This window comes from Pelodiscus sinensis, chromosome 2 (assembly GCF_052426305.1).
Source record: "Pelodiscus sinensis isolate ZL-2025 chromosome 2, ASM5242630v1, whole genome shotgun sequence".
In the NCBI taxonomy this organism is placed as follows: domain Eukaryota; kingdom Metazoa; phylum Chordata; order Testudines; family Trionychidae; genus Pelodiscus; species Pelodiscus sinensis.
In genome coordinates this window covers 232,008,549-232,028,914 of record NC_143053.1, presented here as the reverse complement: position 1 = coordinate 232,028,914, position 20,366 = coordinate 232,008,549, and the positions used below count along the sequence as shown (strand labels likewise).

Genomic DNA, 20,366 nt, shown 5'->3' with positions numbered 1-20,366 from the left:
AATTACATGACAAATAAATATATCAGTGCAGGTCTCTTTACCCTCAATGTTATTATTGGGGGATATTTTTGCAAAGATAAGTTGTTCTTGGACAACTTCTCTCCAAGTTAAACAAGAAGTGCCTTCATTTTTCCTAAGTTGGTTTTGTCTTGTAAAATATTATGGCCAATGCAAAACTTTCCATGTAAGTTCATCTTAAAATATTCCAAGGTATAAGGAGTGCACAGCTATTGTTCTACTTCCAGGTATTCTTGTACCATTTAAAAAATACTTTAGTTTCACAGAGCAACTCATTCAAGATGGAGTTGATCGGTCTTACTGGTAGATGAATATACAGACTGTCCCCTTAACCCATTACTCAGTGTGGCTCGAATGAGGATTCACCAGTATCCAAGGGGGCAGCAGAAGAGGAGTTAGACAAGGAATTTCAGCACAAATAGACTGCACTGACGCAAATTCAACCCTATGCTAGTTAAACAATTCTTCCTCTTTCCTAAGCATGAAGAACCTGCTTTCACTGAAGTGAATGGGGGGCTTCCAACTGATTTCATTAGTAGCTGCTTCTTAATGATAAGGATCCAATACAATACAGGCAGTCCCCAAGTTACGCGGACTTATGTCGGATCCGCAGTTACGAATGGGGCTTTTCTCTCCCCGGAGGACTGGAGCGGCGGGACGCCCAGATGTGCTGCAGTCCCGCCGCCCCCGTCCTCCCGGGGCGAGAAAAGCTGCTCCCCGTCTCTCTGGTCTGCAGGGAGACCGGGAGCAAAGCCGCGGAGCACGCCTGCAGCGGGACAGCCCAGGCGTTCCCGGGCTGTCCGTGTGCTCCGTGGCTTTGCTCCCCGTCTCCCTGGTCAGCAGACCAAAGAGACGGAGCAAATCCGTGGAGGACGCGGGCAGTCCCGCCACCCGCGTCTCCCTGGTCTCCTGGTGGGGGAGGGGGAAGGAGGTGAAAGGGGGTGTAGCTAGTGCCCCTCCTCCTTCCCCCCCCAGCAGACCAGGCTTTTCTTGCCTACGCCTGGGGTAGAGCAGCTGGGGCACTGCCGGATTGGTCCCGCAGCGCCGCTCCTCGGCACTACTGTACCAACCCGGCAGCACCCCAGCTGCTCTGCCCCAGGCGTCCTGATTCAGCCGCTGCTGAAACTGACCAGCAGCGGCTGAATCAGGACGCCTGGGGCAGAGCAGCTGGGGTGCTGCTGGGTTGCTCCAGTAGCGCCGAGGAGCGGCGCTACTGGAGCAACCCAGCAGCACCCCAGCTGCTCTGCCCCAGGTATCCCCAAGTCAGCCGCTGCTGAAACTGACCAGCGGCTGACTACAGGAAGCCTGAGGCAGAGTTGCTCTGCCCCGGGCTTCCTGGAATCAGCCGCTGATCAGTTTCAGCAGCAGCTGACTTGGGGACGCCTGGGTTTCTTAAGTTGAATCCGTATGTAAGTCAGAACTGGCGTCCAGATTCAGCCGCTGTTGAAACTGATCAGTTTCAGCAGTGGCTGACGCCAGTTCCGACTTACATACAGATTCAACTTAAGAACAAACCTACAGTCCCTATCTTGTACGTAACCCAGGGACTGCCTGTAAGGTGCAGTTCGGAACTACAAACACATCCATGCAAAGTAATCCTGCTAGCATTCAAAGAAAGCAGGAAAGAAGAAGGGAATAAAAGACATCCTGTGGTGTTACCCCAAGTGCCAAACTGTACTCACTTTATTCACATGTGGTCCCACTGGGTTCAATAGGCCTAACTAAAGAGAACAGGATTTTGACTCAAAATAATAGTAGGATTATTAATCTACCTTTACCTTGTAGCATGTATTACATTTGAGCACTGTCTTGGTCATGAGAGCAATGATATCAATTAAACATTCTTTGGTTGTTGAATTTTGAAGAGCTCATCTATCCACGTGTCCATGGAAGAGTAACAGAGGCGGCATTTCTTTTGTGAAGAGAAGAATGGGGCAGCCCTCCACTGCGCTCCTTGTTTCAGCTACAGAGCTGGGATGCTGGTGTTCTCCATTTGGTGCATGCATAGGAGGAGGTAAGTAAGAGTAAGGGGTTATAAGGCTATTTATCCTGGGAAGGACCGTTCCAGAACTCTGGCCAAGACTTTGGAACCATTGAAGAAGAATCGCCACCAGGGTTCTCGCTGCTACCAGTGTGTACAGAACTAAGGATGTTAAATATCGACTAATTGAGTAATCGAATAGTCAATGCATCTAGCATTCACTATTTGATTAGTCGATAGGGCGCCTCCGCCTTTGAAGTGTAGCAACAGCCCTAGGTTGCATCGACATTGGGCTGCATGTGGCGTTTCAAAGAGGCAGCACCGCAAAGAGCCTGGGGTCAGCGGGGGAGTCCCCAGCTGACCCCGGGCTCCATGTGGCACTGCCACTTTGAAAGAGTGAAAGGAGCCTGAAGCCGGGCTCCCCGTGGCATTTCAAAACGCTTCAAAATACTGCCTCATGAAGCCGTGGTCTGGCTCCAGACTCCAAGCAGTGTTGCTGCTTTGAAGTATCCCCTTCTCAATACTGAGTCTTCCTGCTCTAATTCAAAAACCTGCCTATAACCTGGTACATAGCATTATCCAGTTCCCTGACTGTCAGGGTAGGTCTTCACTGACAAGTTAACATGGGGAGCTCTCTTATATACTTCGAGCGTTGCCCCAACCCTCTCCCCATCCACAGACAAAACCTGTCATCTGAGTTAAGTGATGCTTTCAACCCAGGCTAGCTGGCATGGTGGGAACATAAGCTCAGGGGTAGCTTTCACTCAGTCTGCGAACACTCCCATTGTGTAGTGAGGACAAAACTAAACCATTCAAGGGTAAGGCTTTGGTTGTGCCAGGAAAATGGGATGTGTCTGGAATCGGATTGCTTCTCAAAACCATACATAAAAGAGAGAATCATCAGGAAGATGAAAGGGGCTGACTAAGGGCATTCTCTCCTGTCCAGGACTGCCCCAGCTCTGAGCCTCCCAACCCCAGCCACCCTTTACGGTGGGGGTGCTAACACTCCTCCCCTCCCAATTTGTACAGGAACATTGCTGGCTGTTCCTCTTCATCAGGGAGCGAGGGGAAAGTGCACAGCTTACTGCATTCCTCACTCTGGCTGGGGAGCACAGGGGCAGACCAACCTGGACCTGCCCCAGCTCTGGGACATGCACCTCTCCCCTGGCTGTGTCTTCTGGAGCTGCATCAGCCATAGAGAGGTGCTCCTCTCTGGGCCTTAAGCTGCTGCAGTAGGAGAGGGCTGGGATAGTCTTCTCTTCCCAGGGCAGCCTGCAAACTGAACTCCTCATGCCCATCCCCATCCCAGAGCAATGATTTAAATGAAACATGGACATTTTCATTTTATTTTCCAAAAAAACAAAAATTACTTGAGTTAAAGACCTGAGCAATGCTGGGTAAATCTTCTAGTAAACCATATAAGAGTTTTTTGTCCAGAGGTCTATAAAAAGGTTATGCACATATATTGTTGGTGCGGCTTTATCTGGATGTCTCTGTGACTGGATACATATTTAGCACATTTTAAAAAAGAAAATGGAACAGGTTTTAAACAGCACTTAGAAATCAGATAAAAATGTGGAAGAAGAGTTGCAAAAGCCACTCACAAGGAAGACAGACAGCAGGCCAGCTCTGAAGCTGGGAACTTTCCAACTGCTAACAAATGCATTGTCAAAACAAGCTACAGGTAAACAGCACATAAAGCAGGTGAAAAATGTGATTGTAAGGGGGTGTGATGACAGTTCTGTTTCCATAATACATTAATCTGAAGGTACTTGAGCATCTGTTATATATTTAGCTTTTTGCTGCTATTTTAAAGACAATAAAGCATGTGAGCATCACTTAACATCCAATAGACCATATGTTAAAAAGGTGCTGGAAAACGCAATCAGCATGAAGGAAACTGCCATGGCTTCTGAGAGGTACAGTATGTTAGAAATGAATTGTTAATGCGACTGGGATGCCTGTTGAAAATTAGCTGAATTCCTTGTTTTACATGGCTAAACAATAGCACAATGTTTAGGATCCCATATCAATAGCATGAGATGCACACATTGGCTGCTGCAGCCGGCCACTTTGAGGGGGTGCATCAGGCAGCAGGGTGCCTGCCTGAGGGTCCTGCTGGGCTGCTGGCTGGGAGCCACTTTAAGGTAAGCATCTCTTGACCAGAGCCTGCACCTAGCATGCCACCCCCTTCTGCACCCCAATCAGATCACAACCCCCACCCAGACCCTGCATCCTCTCCTGCAACCCTTCTCCATATCAGAGTCCTCTTCTGCATCCTTAGCCCTTCCCAAACCCTGCACCCCAATCACCTGCCCCAGGTCACAACCCCCTCCTGCTATAGGTCACAAACCAAACCCCTGCACTTCTGCCCCAGGTCACAATCCCCTCCTAGACCCAGCACCCTCTCTTGCACCCCAAGGTGCTACCCCAAGCTTCCTCCTGCACCTTGGCCCTTGACCACTTACCAAATTCTTGGAGTGAAACTCCCATCAAAAATTATGGCCCACCCCTGCTCTAGGTGGCATCTGTAGACCTATTGGCTGATGCTATTTCTCTACACTGGGCCCTCTTCCCAGGGTCCCCCTCACATTTTAGCTCCAGTGACAGTCCTCCTGCTCTACTCTGCCTCTGCCCTGCCACTGCTGCTCCCCTGACCTCTCCAGTTCTGGCTGCTGTGGCTCTGCTCAGTTCAGGCTGCTTCTCTGCTTCTCTCTAGGTTTGGCTGCTGCTCACTCTCTTTAACATAGCTCCACTCTGATCCAGGCAGCTCCAGCTCACTTGGAGGTCTCACTAGTTTATTTGCCTCCTCCCAAATAGCCATTCTTCTTTTTTCAAACGAGCTCACATCTATTACTGAGACCCCCACAACACTCCCAAAATCAGTTGTGGCTGCTCCCTTGTTTCTGGGACATCCATTGCTGCTACTCTTCATCCTAATGCTCTGGGGTGGGAGCCCCAGTCCTTCCCAACACCAGTTGCTTGCCCCTCCTCCGTTCCTGGGACGGAAGACTACATGGCCCCCCCAGACCTTTATTATCTCACTACCCTCGCTCCTCTTCTAAGGGAAGTTCAGAGACTGTTTTAACCCTTCACCACCCATGTACTTCCTCTGCTGAAAAAAGCTATTAGGGAGCATACTTCCAATTCATAATCTGTCATCAATATAATTTCTATAATTGTAACACAACACCTCCTCAGGTGCACACCCAAGAACCTAAAATAAGCCAGGGGTCTGGCCCACCAGGGCAGGTACCTCAGTGTAAAGGACAGGAAAACAAAGGCTGAGTCAGAATCACAGGACTGGAAGGAACCTCGAGAGGTCACCATGTCCAGCCCCCTGCATTCGTGGTAGGACCAAGCACCATCTAGACCATCCCTGACAGGTGTTTGTCTAACCTGCTCTTAAAAATCTCCAATGATAGAAATTGTAGAACATCCCTAGGCAATATATTCCAGTGCTTAACCACCCTGACAGTTAGGAAGTCTTTTTTTCCCTAATCCTTGCTGCAATTTAAAAACAAACTCAGCTCTTTCAGACTTCCCCTATAGGTTATGGTTTTTAGACAATCATTTTTGTTGCTCTTCTCTGGACTTTTTCCAATTTGTCCACATCTATCCTGAAATGTGGTGCCCTAAAATATGACCTATAACAAATTGTCTTTTTTTTTAAATATCCCCACTAGGAGATATTGCCAACCCCTTTGCTTTTGCTGGGAGTCTCCTAGAATCATGCAGGCAATCCAGGAGATTTTGGGTGCTAACAGTGTAGTAGTGGACCAAAGGCAGATTCCCTGCCTGCCCTCACTTCGTGCCGCTCTTGAAAGTGGCCAGCATTGTTGCTGCAGCCCCTACAGGATGTGTGTGTCTGCATGCTGCCTCCACCCTGAGCACTGATCCCAAAGCGCCCATTGGGCAGGACCTTCAGCCAGTGGGAGCTGCGGGAGCAGTACCTTCAGGCAGCAGCACACGAAGACCCCCACCACTCCCCATCTAGGACCTACTGACAGAGGGATATATTGGTCGCTTTCAGGAACTGCCTGAGGTAAGCACCAGCCGCTGTACCCCTCACTCCTCCCTCAACCCCCTCACAGGGCCGCACCCCACACTCACTCCAGAGCTTGCACTCTTCCTGCACCCAAACTCTCTCCCAGACTTTGCAACCCACACCCCTCACTCCTCCTGCTCTTCAACCGCCTTCCCCAGTGCAGAACCAACACTTCAACTCCCTCCAAGCCCACACACCTTCCCTCACTCAAACTCTCTCTCTGAGCCCACACCCTGCATCCCCTCCCAGAGCCCACACCCTCTCCTGCGCCCAAAGCCCACAGCTCCCCCCTCTCCCCACACCTAAACACCCTTCCACAGGCCACACCTCCTCCTGCACTCCAACCCCCTGCAGGGCCTCAGAGAAGGGGCAGGACAAGGGTGGCTGGGTTTGTGCAATTAAACAGTTGGCAACCCTAATCCCCACAACTATGGCACCTGCAGTGGCTTGCCAGAGAGGGAAGACAACAGAAAACTCATGGAAAAGGCATAAGGATCTTGCACAAAAAGGGTTTTTTGCGCAAAAAGGAAACATCCTCACTGCTTGTTTTTGTGCAAAAACCCCTTGCGCAAAAATGGCTTGAATAGATTATGCAAAAGAAGCACAACAATATGCTAATCAGTGCTTCATTTGCATACTCTCTGCCTGCAAAAGTGTAGACAAAGCCATGATGAAGTAGTTGCAGACCTCGTTACAAAAAAAAATGACATGCAGAGAGAGGTGGAGGCAGTATCTGAGAATGGAGAGGGAATCTGACAAAGTTTTCACAGAGATTGCTGCAATGGCAAGAGACAATGTATCAGCTGCCAAGGAAAGCAGTGCCATGGCCAAAGATAATATTGGAAAAAGAAAGGGAGATGCAGAAGCAACTCCTGGAGGCAAAACAAAGCCAAAATCCCCAGTTGCCATGTATGTTACTATTAGGGCAGCAGGCAGTACAGTACTATAAAATAACACTAAGGCATATTATGCAAACCCTAGAACAGCAATTCTGATGCTTATTTCACTGTACCCACCTTTTTTGTGTCATAGTAGTTTACAACCCCCTGCCACAGAAGTACATATACCAACAGTGCTTCACTTGAATCAGTTTTCTCTTCTTTGTTTTTCAGTTTGAGGTGTGTTTTTTAATGTTGCACAAAGGAGCCAACAGTCCATTGTAATAAGAGCAAAGGCAAATCGGCAATTGTGGTCCATGCTTACAATTAAATGTTCACATTGTGTCATTGTCAACAGATTAATATCCATTTAGCAGCAACTGTGTATGATACTATGCGTCCTTAACAGAAATCCCTCAAAATGCACAGCACCATCTGAGGATCTGAAATGTCTGGAGGAATCAGCTTTGCTAGGTATCCATTGCTGTGGGTAAATGTGCACAGTACATTTCTTCCCTAAAGCTTCTTATGTCCCCCCCACCATACATTCCGCATCCCTGGAGGGATCCATGTCCCAATTTGAGGATCTTTGCCCTAGACAGAATAGGCTACTAGGAATTACAGCAATTCTTCCCCATTGTATCCTTGCAGCCAAAGTAGAGTGTGGTAGTCACTAGATACGCTCCGCAGCTGTTCTGAATCTGTATAGGAAGGTTTCAACATAGGCAAGGAATCTTGTAAGTCCCCTATTCACCATAGGAGCAAATCAGAGCTATAGGTGGGAAAAACGAATGTTATAACCATAGGATTTAAAGATAGCCCTATGGACTCAGCATCTGATAAATGCAGGACCAAGAGATAGAATCATAGGACTGGAAGGGACCTCGAGAGGTCATCGAGTCCAGCCCCCCGCCCTCAAGGCAGGACCAAGCTCCGTCTACACCATCCCTGACAGATGTCTATCTAACCTATTCTTAAATATCTCCAGAGAGGGAGATTCCACCACCTCCCTTGGCAATTTATTCCAATATTTGACCACCCTGACAGTTAGGAATTTTTTCCTAATGTCCAATCTAAACCTCCCTTGCTGCACTTTAAGCCCATTACTCCTTGTCCTGTCCTCAGAAACCAAGAGGAACAAATTTTCTCCTTCCTCCTTGTGACACCCTTTTAGATATTTGAAAACCGCTATCATGTCCCCCCTTAATCTTCTTTTTTCCAAACTAAACAAGCCCAGTTCATGAAGCCTGGCTTCATAGGTCATGTTCTCTAGACCTTTAATCATTCTTGTCGCTCTTCTCTGTACCCTTTCCAATTTCTCCACATCTTTCTTGAAATGTGGTGCCCAGAACTGGACACAGTACTCCAGCTGAGGCCTAACTAGTGCAGAGTAGAGCGACAGAATGACTTCACGAGTTTTGCTTACAATACACCTGTTGATACAACCTACAATCATATTTGCTTTTTTTGCAACAGCATCACACTGTTGACTCATATTCAACTTGTGGTCCACTATGACCCCTAGATCCCTTTCCGCCATGCTCCTTCCTAGATAGTCGCTTCCCATCTTGTATGTATGGAACTGATTGTTCCTTCCTAAGTGGAGCACTTTGCATTTCTCTTTATTAAACTTCATCCTGTTTACCTCTGACCATTTCTCTAACTTGCTAAGGTCATTTTGAATTATGTCCCTATCCTCCAAAGAAGTTGCAACCCCACCCAGTTTGGTATCATCTGCAAACTTAATAAGCGTACTCTCTATCCCAATATCTACATCATTGATGAAGATATTGAACAGTACGGGTCCCAAAACAGACCCTTGCGGAACTCCACTTATTATCCCTTTTCAGCAGGATTTAGCACCGTTAACATCAACTCTCTGACTACGGTTATCCAGCCAATTATGCACCCACCTTATCGTGGCCCTATCCAAGTTATATTTGCCTAGTTTATCAATAAGAATATCATGCGAGACCGTATCATAAGCCTTACTAAAGTCTAGGTATATGACATCCACCGCTTCTCCCTTATCCACAAGGCTCGTTATCCTATCAAAGAAAGCTATCAGATTAGTTTGGCATGACTTGTTCTTCACAAACCCATGCTGGCTATTCCCTATCACTTTATTACCTTCCAAGTGTTTGCATATGATTTCCTTAATTACCTGCTCAATTATCTTCCCTGGGACAGACGTTAAACTGACCGGTCTGTAGTTTCCTGGGTTGTTCTTATTCCCCTTTTTATAGATGGGCACAATATTTGCCCTTTTCCAGTCTTCTGGTATCTCCCCTGTCTTCCATGATTTTTCAAAGATCATAGCTAAAGGCTTAGATACCTCCTCTATCAGCTCCTTGAGTATCCTGGGATGCATTTCATCAGATGTGTCTGCTGTGGGGCTGAGTCCCAATCCCTGTACTGCTTTGGACCCAGGCTGCAGATGTATGTTTTACCAGCAACTAAGATGATCCATCAACCGGCCCAAGGTTAGCTGTGAACAGTGGTGCTGGAACTATTTTGAATGTAGGTGCTGAGTGGCAATCTCTCCCCCCCCCCAACACACACACTTGTTTGTGCCCCCCACTGACCCACACTGGGGGTCACATCTAGGGTTGCCAACTCTCCCAGATCAGGTGGACAGGACACCATTGCCAAGCCAGGAGAATTGGCAACCTAGCCACAATTGGAGGCAGCTTCAAAGTCTTGGGCCAGCGGCAGGACCCCGAGCAGCTGAGGAGACTCCCAAGCTCTGAAGAGTCCTGGTGTCACACGACATACTATGGCCAGAGTATGAAGACTGAGAAATAATGCCTGAAAGATCAGAGAGGAATGTGTTCATATACATGTGCAAATATATAAATGTAAATATCATGTTGAAACTTTGGATTTAAACTTATATAACAGCAGCAAAGGGGGAACCTTGTATAACAAACACCAGTAGATTTACTGCCTACTAGGATTTGTTTAAAAAACTAAGCATAAGTATTCCAAATACTGCTTACCATGCTTTTGGTGTGCGTTAAATGTTCGACTACTAAGGCCTGGTCTAAGTTCAAAACCGAGTTAGACCTAGCTACGTTGCTGAGGGCTGTGAAAAATTTCATGCCCTATGTGACATGGTTAACTTAATCACCACCACAGATGCAGCCAGGCGGACAGAAGAATTCCTTCACGGATGTAGCTACCACCTCTCAAGAGACGCATTTGCTACATCAGTAAATAGTAGCAGGGCTGCTTATAGAGTAGACATGCAAATAATAAACTGTACTGTACTCTTCCTCTGTAGCTGACTAGGGACTATTACACATACCTGTCAGGATTTACATGCTGTAGTCCTGAGATTTTAACTCTGAAAAGACAGCACTTTGGCTTGCACTTCAGCAAAGAGAAAAACTGAGGCACAGGAAGAAGCAAAGGAAGTGCACTGGAGTTACAGTCTCTGCCTTCCCTTGTCCCATTACAGAGACACTTGAATAGGAGAGTCTTATCCTTGGTTTCCCTTTTTGCAAATGGAGATAATAATGTTCAGATTATTATTTTGTCAGGCAGATGGACATTCAGAAGTTGGAGTATGGTTTGCTCTAGTGTTCAGTGGACCAAATCCTGCAGGTACAATTCCAATGTGTAACTGGAGAACACAGGACTAAACTGAGCTAACAATTCAGCTGATCACATGGGATGACCATTTTCTGGGATGGAAAGGAAATAATTTAGTACTAGTGAAAGGTGTCACACTGAAACAGACCTTACCACTGAAGCCAGCAAGGGCAGTGACATTTCAAACTCCTCCCCAACCTCTCCACCTGCATCCCTCAACTCTGATCTAGAGGAGAGATCCTCTATTTGGGGAGAGATGGAAGATAAAACAATATGTCTGGACCATTTAATCCAGGGGTGGCGAACCATTTTTTGGGTCAGGGGCTATAGAAAAAAAAACAGTGGGGGCTGCACAGAGGTGAGAAGTGAGGAAAAAAGATACACCTCACTGACAAGGCCCCCCGACCAAGAAAGACACTCCCCTTTTTCCCATTGCACACCAGCCTAGTGGATTTTGTGTGCTCCAGCCCCATGATGGGGTGGGGAGGAGGGGCTGAGCCTCGGGGCCAGGCAAGCTGGGGTCTGCATCCAGCCCCCACCCTGACTGAATCCAACAGTGGCCTGGTGTGGCTGCCAGCAAAGATACCCATTAATGCCAGTTGCAATGGTGGTTAGTGAAGGGGAGTTATTCCTGTCAGAGCACAAGCACACATTTGCCCCCACCTCTTCCAGCTGCCTCAGACACACACACAGTTTATAACCAACCCTTCAGGCCCACAGACCACATCCCTTCTCCTTCTAGCAGTGGAAAACTAAATGGGAACATTCTTTGGAGCCATTTCTGAGCCAGCCACAGGGGGTAGGCTGATTGCCTGATGTATCCAATGTCAAAGGCAGTGAACAGGTCTCCACTATGCCTGGGGAGTTACTCACTCTGGCTATTTTTCAAGAAAGGCAGATCTTGAGACCAGAGGCATTTCTTGCTTCTGGCAGTCCCAGGCATATGCCTAAGGCACGCTGGCAAAACTTGCTCCCTGCTTTCTGGAGCTATGCTGGAAACATGGGCCTTTTCTGGGACTAACTCTGAAAGGCTACAGCAGCTGGAATATCGTGTTTCTTCTGCAAATATTTGGCAGAGGAGGAATAAAACAGTAAAAATCCCCAACAGAAAGGAAATACAGGCTTCCAAAGAACTGTTTGTTTTTATGCTGCTTTGTCTCTACGAGATTCTACCACTCATAATCCTGTTCCTCAAACACCCTCACCTTGACCTGGCCAGAAAGGATTAAATTTCAGGCCAGGTAGAAGGATTTAGTTCTACATATAAGCCACATTTTAAATGGTCCACACCACAGACCTGATTTTTAGAGGTGCTGAACCTTCGCGGCTACATGCATACACATACCCTGTTGCTGCCGCTATATCAGAGGCAGAAGCACAGGGGGAGAGGAGGGACAGGTGGGAGCCAGTGTTTGCAAGGAGCTGGATTTTAAGATTTTACCTGGCTCCCTGTGAGCACCTGCTCTGGGGAGCTGCCTGCTACCTTGAGTTGCTGTCTCTGTATCTGAGGCAGCAGCAGAGGGAGGAGCTGAGGGATAAAGGAGTGTGCATATAACCATGAAGGTTAACCCAGTGTTAACCATAAGTATAACCCAGTGTTTCCCAATTTTATTTGGCCACAGAACCCTTTGAAACTCAAAAGAATTTTGCAGAACCCTTAATAACAATCTAATATATGGACATCAGCACTGAATAGTGACATCATCGTCTCCACTCTCTGTCCATTACACAGGGACATTTATCGTGTCACACAAATGAAAATTGTTTTCAATAAAATTCATAAATGCTTAAATATGAATTATTTTTTTAAATCACAAAATATTACTGTAATGGAATTTTCTCGCTGAACCCTTATTTTCACTTCATGGTTCATCATTTGGGAAACACTGGGTTAACCATTTATCATTTACACTGTAACAGCCCTATGGTTTACACCCATAATACCACAAGGACACTCCTTACTTCAACAGTAAAGGTTGGCTTCATAACAACAAGTTATAAATTAGAGTTCTCAGTTTCTGCTAGAACGGGGTGGGCAAAAGGGCCTCCGTGGGCAAGATCCGCCCCACGGTGGCCCTGCTGCTCCCCCACCTCCAGGCCAATTAGGGTCTGGGGGCGGGGGAGCGCGAAGCTTCCTCCCACCCTGCCAGGAGCACACGGTGCTTTGAAGCGCCATGTGCTCCTCGCAGGGCAGGAGGAGACGTCACATGTTCCCTCACCCCCAAGCCCTGATTGGCCTGGGGGCGGGAGGAGCGCGTGAAGTTTCCCCCGCCCTCCCCCCCACAATGCAAGAAGTGTGCGGCATTTCAAAGTGCCGTACGCTTGTGCAGGATGGGGGCAGCATGAAAGAAGCTTCAGGCAGCTCCCCTGCCCCTAGGCCCTGATTGGCCTGAGGGTGAGGGAGCGTGTGAAGCCTCTTCCTGCCCTGCCAGGAGCATGGGTACCTAGTGGGAAGGGACGGCAAAGGGGCTCCCCTCACCCCCAGACAAATCATGGTCTGTCGGGAGGGGAGAGGAGGGAGAAGCCTAGAAGCATTCTGGTCCTGCTCCTTCCAGGAGGGCCACTTCAAATTTCTGAAGTGGCCCCCAGCCAAAAATGATTGCCCACCCCTGTGCTAGAAGATAGACACATGAGTCCAAATTATCCGAAGTGCTCACTCATTTTGGATGCCCAACTGGAAGCAAAGACATGTGACTTTATCAGGACTTGTGAACGTCCAGCACTTCTGAAAAGCAGGCGTATGGAATTTCCTCTGAGGACCATAGCTGCAGCAATGTGATGGACACAAGAAAGTAAGGCTCTGGGTGTTGTGAAAACATTTACTCTCATTTTCCTGGGTTTGCCAAGTTCAGGTAACAATGCATCTTAATATTATTATGATATCCTTTTCTTGTTCAAGAACATGGTTCAATTTGGGGCCATTCCCACATCCTGTCCCTTTTAATATCCTCCCAAAACGTTTATCTGACCCCATGCCATTTCCTCCTTATCAGTCCAATACCAATCCTTGTCAGCGCTTCCCCTTTTCCAGCCCCATCTTCAAGTTCTCTCTGCCGTCTGATCCACTTCATTGTATTTATTTACCTGGAAAGGTAACGCCTGAAGTTTTTTTTTTATTTTGTTATGTGCCCTCGAGGGGATTGGTAATGGAAGCACTGGCAGCAGACAGTGTGCGCTAATCAGGTGGGAGAGCACCAGCCGCCTCCTTCTGAGACACCTCTCCGACAGGAGGCTCAGGCTCTCAAGATGGAGCAACGAGTGTTAATAAATATTTATCAGTGCTGCCATCGTTAATCCATGTCCTTTTAAATAAAGGACATTAACCCAAATAAAACAGGGACAGGGGGAGTGTGTATATAGAAGTGGCAGGATACACTGGAGACAGGCAGCAGCACCTCTCCTACACTGAGGTTTTTCTTTGTACATAAACATCATAATAAATATCAGGTATTTCAACTAACAGCTATAAATAACATTTCATGTGCTCCCCCTCCTGATTTATACACCCGCTTTTAAGTGATTGGGCAGGAATGAGTCCGCAGCCTGTTCCTATGTGGCATGTATTCTCCCATTACCTAACTTCATTGTTTTTCAACTTTTGATTGCAGCGCTTCATTCGCGGTTTGTTTGCTACTCATTTCCTTCCCATGACCAGTTCCCCTAATTGCCAGTGTTTCCATTGACTGAGACGACACCTGATGGTGAGCTGATCAATCACTGGTTTCCTTCCTGATGAACTCACCCAGCAAACCCCCACCCACACAAGCATCAGTCTAAACAGATGTTCTCACTTGTTTTGTTTTCATAGGACTCTGAAAACATTTCAGTTCCATCAAGTGCTTGGATAATAATCATCCAAATCTGGAGCAAATGTGATTATTTTAAATAATTGTTTTTGCTTAAAAGGATAAAGGCAAAGTTCTATTTTGTTTAAATCCAGTAATTGTACTGAAGGTGAGTTGCGTATGTAGGCATGTGACAGATTATTTTGTTTTCCCTTATGCCAGGTAGTACCAGCAGTAGCCAGGGTCAGGTTCAATATGCAGGGGTTCCTCTCCTCCCATCCAACACAGAACTGGCTTGAGCCTCCACCCAGTAACCTGGGAAATTCACACACTACTCATGGGCACATCTGAGAGGCAATGCTTGCCCACTCGCAAGAACAGAGTCTGAGTATAGGAAAGAAACTTTTCTATAAGGGAGGGAAGTAATTTGGCATTAATTTGGGAAACCACCACAAAGAGGGTTCATAAATAAAACCATGAATAAAAGTCCCTTTCACTTGCCCAACCTTTCTCTGCACCCCACTCACAGTTGCTGCCATTGGTCTGGGCAGACCCAGAGTTCAGAGGTGCATCTGCAGAGTTCACCTACCATCCTGAGTGAGGAAGGTAAAAAATGTTACTTATGCTGCTGGTCATTTGCCATCTGCCTGCTGGCTGTTCGTAGCAGCACCACCACCTTGCCACTCTCTCCTGCTGGCAACCTGCTTGCTTCTCCCGCTGACCACCCTGACAGCCACTTGCTTACTACTGCTCCCACTGGCCCACCTCTCACAGCTGCCAGCAGCTTGTGTATTTGGCTCTGGGCAAATCCCAGCGATTTCAGCTCTCAGTGATTTCAGTTCTTGGACCAAAGAAAAGATAGCCACAAGAAATTTCTGCATACACTGAAGTAGATTTAAAATAATAAGAGAGACTCTGTATGGAGCCTATTTTAGCTCTATCATTGAAAGCATGGGAAGAAACAGATTGAACCAGTCTTATAGTTCATGCCTGGAGGGCATGCAGCCTGCTGACTCATAGTCCTGCCCTCCCACACTTCACAGAGCATGGCAGTGGAGCCTCTTGTCCATACAAGTTTCTTTACACTGACAGGATCTCTCTCCTTTTGAACTAGATTAAACACCATCTGACTTTCCCACAGTAATTACAAGCATTGGTGATCTTATTTCACAATTGCTGCATTTAGTGTTAACACAATTAGTGACCCACAGCCGCCAAATTGATTACTACGGGCAAAACACCAGAGCATCAGTTGAATATCTAGCAGATCTAAGCAAACAGAAGCAAACTGTATTTACATGAATCTCATTCTTTACACTAAAAGTGTTACCCTCCTTTGTGCCAGGTTAAAAACAGACTTTCTTCTTTTGTATTCTCACAATAATTACAGACATTGCAATTAATATTAACACAATTTGTGACAACACCAGCCAAGCTGATTACAATGAACTAACCACTCTATCAGCTGAATATCTAACACATCTAAGAAGTGCAGGAGCAAACTGCATTTACATAGACACACCCAAGGTTTCTCTCCCATTCCTGCTGGCCTCAGATTCTGCTTACATCCATATACTGCACCTTTAAAATCTCTAAGATTCTTTTGGAGGCAGCTGCCATTTTATGTTCAGTTCAAATACAGCCTTTTATAGAGCAGACACACAGCCATAAATAGGACAAAGGACTAGATGGGATCTCATGGGTCATCAAGCCCATTCCTCTGTTACAGCAGGCACGCCTGTCATATAATCAACAATATGTGTATGAGTGCTGAGAGAGCACAATGTGTGACGGATAAGCAAACGCACTGTGATCTCTCATGCAAGTGTTACCTTTCCTCTTTCAGGTTTTGTCATTTTCTTATAAAACAAACTACGCTGGGACTGAAAGTATCATGTAGAACTGGGTCACAATGGAGTTTCCCCAGATTTGCACTGATGTAAAAGAAAGCAGAATCTGGTCTTCACTAGTAAACAGATAGAATCTGACTTTTCTCATTACATGTACAACTTCATATGAGTTACTCCTGATTTACATCAGTGTAACTGAGACAAGAGTGGAGCTCATAATGTGAAGAACTTGCCTGTCTGTCCTCATCTCATAGTTGTTAAACTATAATGGTCTCTTTTTAATATTGCACAGCCTTCTCAACCAGATATGGGGGCAAAAGAGGAGAAATCATCTCTAAGTACGGTATGCCTTTGTATTTACAACTTTTTCATCCCATAATCCAATGCTCAGGCCACTGCAGCCAGTCCTCTTTAAATGCATTAAAATCCTTTTCTGGTATTTCAAAGAAAGTATTGCTGGGTTCTGTGGGGCATGCTCACAAGCAGCCCAATGGCTCACTAGTATTCCTGGTAGGGAGCTGTTATAAGCAACTGAGCAAAACCACTTCAGCAGAAAGCTAAAGGCATAGTATGGGGCCAAATTAAGACCTGGTATTTGTGGGCATATCTCCTCTGAAGTTAAAATTGTGCTAATTTATGCCAGGGCTCAGTTTATCCTTGTGAGCTCCACAAACAAATGTCAGCACTCTCTTTGGCAGGAGAGGATGTCACAATCCACTATTAGGGAAACTACTGTCCCAGGATAATACACAAGCTGACTTGCAGTTTCATGCCAGCAGAGAAAACACTGAGGTCTACACATACGTCTACCCCTTCATTCAAATATCCTGTTTGCTGTTCAAAGAAGTTGAATGTTGTTCATAATGTCCCGTGAAAGCAATCACATCGTAAAGAGGGTATGTCTGGTTTTGTGGCTTCAAAACTCGTGCCAAACACTGCAAGAGAGTTTGGGGCAACTAACAGCCTGTGAGTTAATCATTAATCTGCAGCTGGACTGTACGTATTGTTACTCACTATGCAATGTCTACAAATGGTTTGAGAACATAATGAAAATAAAAAACTGCTTTTCTGAAAAAAATACTTTCCATAAAAATGCAGTAACTTAAGGCTGCAAAAAATTTGCCAGCCCCATGCCAGTTTAAAGCATTCCCGATGTCCTATGTCATGCTGTAACTAACACGACACCATTTCATGTCGTAACACCAAGACAAGAACCTCTTGCTAGGAGTTGTTTAGTAGCATTAGGATTTTAACCTCTTTGGGAATCTGCCACTAGAGGGCAATGTAATCACAAACACACAGGTCCAGTCCATTCTGCAGAAGGCAGTGGGAGCCATACACCTATTATATTACAATGCCCTCTCTAACCTATTACCATCACCTGTCCTGACTAAGGTACCAGTAACATCATGTGATACAACTTATACTGGAATTAATGTTTAATGGGCGTATTTGTTTGAGTCACTGGGTTGAATGAGTTTCTAGTGGATGTTTATTCATTGTACTTTTAATGCACTGGTTTCTCAAAGTAAGGCATAAATTATCATCTCTCAGTCTGCTTGGTTGAAAATTCCAGTCAGTTCCTCTAAGCTGAATATAGAGAGCAGCTGGCTGAAGCAAAATGAATAATACTATCCAACAAAACAATAGCACTGGGCCCAACATGTTGCACAAACATCTATTTTGAGTTTGGATATTTAAAGACTTAGGTAGCATGACAGGCACATTTATGGGGCCACCATTACCAGCAGCCTGCAAACTGTGTCTTAGATGTGAACAGACTAACACCTTTATCTCTGATGCAATGCAACATCTGCAGGATAACATTTGCTATTTCTCTGTGGCACAGTCCTGAAAACATATTTTCATTGCTTTCAGCAAACTACTGTTGGTAGCAAGCATTACACTCAGAAGCAAGTGCTTTGGGGATTAGGGTTTTAGAATATATGTTACACTAAATGATCAAAAGAGGATATAAACAAACATGGAGTGATACAAAAGAAAACAATACACAGCTTTCATGGCCCCTCTTGTAAAGGCACAGCAACTTGAGTTAAGTGGAAATTCCAGACTGGTTCTGCTTTCTCCTTTTAGAAAGTAACAGGGTCTCTGGGAAAGCATGTGTATGAGAAGTTGCATGAAAGATAATGCAACATAGCTAGTAAAAGTGTTCTTTATAGTTTAAAAGAAAAACTAAAATGATTACACACCTATACCTCTGAATCCTCCACACAGTCAGATTTCTTGGCTTACATCACTTCTAGTAAAGAACCTACCCACACAATTTCTAAGATCTCACCATGTATTTGAATATGCAGCAAACGTTCACAAACGGGCAAGGAAATAAAACTGCAAATAGAAAATCCTGCTTAAAATATGTAAAGCTCTGCACATTTTGGGCTACTGTCTGAAGATGGCATAGAATAAAGATGCTTTGGCTTCAAAGGGACTATTCACAGGAGTAAAATTAATCACGCACAGAGTGTTTGCAGGATAGAGGCCAAGACTTTTCCTTAGAGTTTGGGTAGCAACTAACTCTTATTATCCTGACTGGCACTTAGATGCCACTAAAATCTAAATAGTGCATCATCTTATTATTTCATTATTCATACCAGTATATAGTGCTGCTAACATCAATGCTTTCAGCTTTTGGCTGATTATCTGGCAAAGCCCACAAATCATCATAACCAATGTGAGGCAATTAAGACTCAAATTCTGACCTGTTTAAAAAATGAAGTGTGTGCCTGGTACAGAAGCATTACAGGCACTGTAGTGCATAGGTGGACAACTTCTCATTCAGGTGAAATGGCAACATTTAACCATAGTGGTATTATTCCCATGCACAGCAAGGTGTTGTGCTATGTTCCAAACCAGCCAGACTCTGTGTCTTCTCTGTAACGAGCCTGCCAGCTGCTGAGCCCTCACAACTCTCATGGACGTCAGATGGAGTAGCCGGGACACTGCACTTTGCAGGATTGGGCGCTAGCAGCACAATTTGTTTTTTGGTCTCCGAAGATGCGCGTTTTGTTAAGAGCGAGTCAGCCATCTAAGAAGGGTGGAGAGTCAGTCTCAGTCTTGTAGGTCATGTTCTCTAACCCAACACAAAAGATCTATTACTGTAATGAAATAATAACCACCATAATGAGGCTATTAGGAGGCCTATAGATATCAGAGTAGAACAGCGTCTGTTATTCAGTTGCCACTCTGAGCACGCCCAACGCTTCATGCTCAATTTTCATAACCCAGGGCACCAGCAAGAACTTAGTATCCTGGAGTTAACTGGCAGTTCTGCTTTCAACCGCCCCTCGTCCTGCCTGCTGGATGTTTTCACAGCGCCTCCCTCTGCCGGGCTGGCGCTGCCTCTTGCTGCCTGCACAGAAAGGTTCCAGCCCACACGGATGCCACAGGCTGGCTGAACGCCCTGGCTGCCCCTGCCTCCCGCAACGCTCTACTCCTGTGGTCGCTTTGCCAGACCAGCGTCTCCCACGCCTGAAGCGGATTCCACCAGAGCCATGGCGTCCAGACCGAGAAGCAAGCGCCGCACTGACGCCGAGGAGCCAGGGCTCCCCGCGCGCGCACAGCCCCCGTCACGTGTCGCAGCGCAGCGGCTCGGCCTCCTGCGTGGACGTTTGGAAGCGGTTTCTTTGTGTCCAGTGGAAGAGACCAACTTCACCTCTCGGAAAGGGAGAGCCCTCGCGGCAGAACAAACCACTTGGTCACGAGGGGCTCGGGGGAGACACTCGCCCTGCCAGTTCAAAAGCACTCGGGAAGTCAGACCGCTCGGGTCCGTTCTGTGCGTGCTGAGGACCTGGCGCTGCCTGGCATGCGGGGCGCCCAGCTTCACCCTGCAGCCGGGCAAAGGCAAAACTCAGAAGCACGCACAGCTCTCACTGACTGAGCGCAGCTGGCTCCCACCTGCCACAAGTAGGGAGGAATCGTTGCATGTTGTACTTATAAATAGTGTGCACCTAATCCAAGGGCTAAATTAAATTAGGCTTAAAATATTCACAAAGTGTGCACCGGGTTCCCTGCTAATAGCAGCTAACGGTTACACCAGTAGCAAATGCTCTTTTTCCCCTTAGCCAAGCTCCACCCCCTTCTAGCCAAATCTGGCAACTATTTGCCTGGCATTCAGGGCTTTCTTTTATCGGGGCTCTGGGAAGATTCCCCCCAGCAGGACTGAAGAGGGGGGATTCATTGTCCTTGGACCCA

At 46.4% G+C, this 20,366-nt stretch overlaps 1 long non-coding RNA gene across 1 annotated transcript in view; it reads right to left on the bottom strand.

The window, feature by feature from the left end:
• LOC106731995 (uncharacterized) overlaps nucleotides 1-20,063 on the bottom strand; it is a 78,960-nt gene extending 58,897 nt beyond the window's left edge. Inside the window, exon 1 of the long non-coding RNA XR_001368231.3 lies at nucleotides 18,875-20,063. This is a non-coding gene — a long non-coding RNA (uncharacterized LOC106731995). The remainder of the gene's footprint in view (nucleotides 1-18,874) is intronic.
• Between the last annotated feature and the right edge of the window lie 303 nt (nucleotides 20,064-20,366).